We start from the raw sequence: 2,374 nt of genomic DNA on the forward strand, positions 1-2,374 counted from the left end.
TTTTGAAGGCACCATGCTCAGGTCCTATAATCTAGGTGGGATGAACTAAGGCAGAGATTCTCACTTCAGGGAACAGAGGGAGGCATGATGAAGACACCTGGGGAATACTTTCATACCTCATATAGTGTCCCTAAGTAGATTCTTGTCCACTAGCCCTGTCCTTATCATGCCTACTCTGAACCACCACAAATGACAAGAAATTGTCCCCGGTTTCATCAAAGAGAACAGATTATAAAAGCTTCCTGCATGGGAAAGCAGCACAGTTTATCAGTTAGGGGTAAGGCTCTGCAGGAACACGGTTTAGTTTCAAATCACAACTCAACCTTATCCCAGGCACTCTGGACAAATTAGTTAACCTTTTGATGCTTACTTTCAATAATAGTCAAATGAGTGTAAAAGTACCTCATAGGGTAATTGTGGGACATAAAAGAAATAATGCCTATAAAGTACTTAGCTCAGTGCCTAGTAAAACATATGTATAATATTATTAATTAATATAATCTACCTAATGTTTAATATTGAAATCTGATCCAAATTCCCAAAATTTAAAATCAATTAGTGTTTATAAGTTTCTAGCCCCAAAATCATCCACCAAAATCCAAGCCTGTAAGCTCACCCTCACAAGACAATCAAAACAGTTTAATTCCATATATTTTGCCTTGAAAGGCTAGGTACCCTAACTATACACCCTCATACATGGTGCTAAACAGCTAGAGGTCCTAGGCTTACTGGGTTAGTCCAAGCATTAAGAAAATACAAGCCTCAAACATCATCATCATAATCAAAATAAATACTTTTGCCTATAGATGTCTCATCTTATTATTAGAAGGAGCAGTGCTGGGTATATCGTGCTAAGAACAATGAACATTATGTCAGAAATGTTGGATTTAAGCCTTGGATCTTCCACCTCACTATATAAACCAAAGTAATTTGTTTGATCTCTCTAAGCCTCAAGTTTCGCCACCCACAAGGAAGCTTACTTCACTTCACTTACAGGATCAACATAAGAATTTGATGGGAAGACACAAAATATCACCACTACTGGTGGGAGGGTAACTGGGGTCACCATTCTGAAGCACAAGCTTAGTGGAATTAAGAATGTACACACCCTCCCACTCTGTGATCCCTTTCTGAGGTAAATACCCAAAGATACTGAGTCTATAAGGAGGCTCACAGAAGCACGTTCATCCCAGGACTATTTCTGAATTTGGAGCTATGCCAGCCTCTGTTACTGGAGGAATGTACAGGTAAAATGTGTCATATGTACACAATGAAATATTACCCAGAAGTCAGAAATTAAAAAGTAGATTAAAGATAACAACACGGGTAGATTTGCTGTGTGTGTACAGCACAGTTACATTTATGTACATTTATTAGAAATTCAAAAGCTCCACATATTTGTCAAGGACAAAATACCTGTTAAAAATGTCACATCATTCTCTGCTAAAACCTTCCACTGGTTTCTTTTTTTATTCAGAGTAGAAGCCAAAGTCTGCATTTGCAGTAACCTACAAAACCGTACAGTATTTGTCACTGACCCACCTACTACCCAGCCTCTGTTTCTCTCTTCCCACTCATTTTTCTCTAATCTCCTAACCATTCTGGCCTCCTAACATATCAACAAGACCCTATCTCAGGGCTTTGTACTTGCTGTCCCTAGAACTATACCACTTCTAACTCAGCCACATGGTTGCTCACTTCACTGCATTTGGTAAAATAGCACATGTGTAGCACAGCCTTCTTTAATCACCACATAAAAATCTGCAATCTGCTCTTAACCATCCACAATACCTTATCCCTATGCCCTGATTGTCTTCATAGCACCTATCATTATTCAAGGTACTACATGTTTTACTTAATTGTTTATTATTTGCCTCACACAAAAAACTTAAGTTCATGAAAGCAGGACATTTTTACTGTTTTGCCCTTGGCTGTATTCGCCACACTACAACTGTGTATTTGTAGAGTGAATGAATACACCTAAATACACATATAGAGCATGGATTGAAAGAGCATTTGTTAAATATACTAAAGCAAGTGCCTCCACTGAGTAGAGGAAATGAGATTAGAATTCTGGAAGAAAGAGTAAAATAAAATGCATTGCAAAAGGGCCTGACAGTAAGCAATGATGCTAACAGTCCATGACTGAGGGGGAGGTTGACTCCACTCTATGCACTTCAGATTCAAAAAGGAATTACATGAGATAATATTGTAGGAGTTAAGTTGAAGGGTAACTGAATCCTGTAATTGTCAGGACATGGAGAATACAGATAAGGAATACCTGCTAGAATGAGGGTGGAGAACAAGGGGAGATGGGGCACTTCTCCTATCAGTTCCCTCTGAACCCATTTCCTTCTCCTCAATTCCTCTTTCT

The sequence above is a fragment of the Suricata suricatta genome, chromosome 10, assembly GCF_006229205.1.
Source record: "Suricata suricatta isolate VVHF042 chromosome 10, meerkat_22Aug2017_6uvM2_HiC, whole genome shotgun sequence".
Classification (NCBI taxonomy): domain Eukaryota; kingdom Metazoa; phylum Chordata; class Mammalia; order Carnivora; family Herpestidae; genus Suricata; species Suricata suricatta.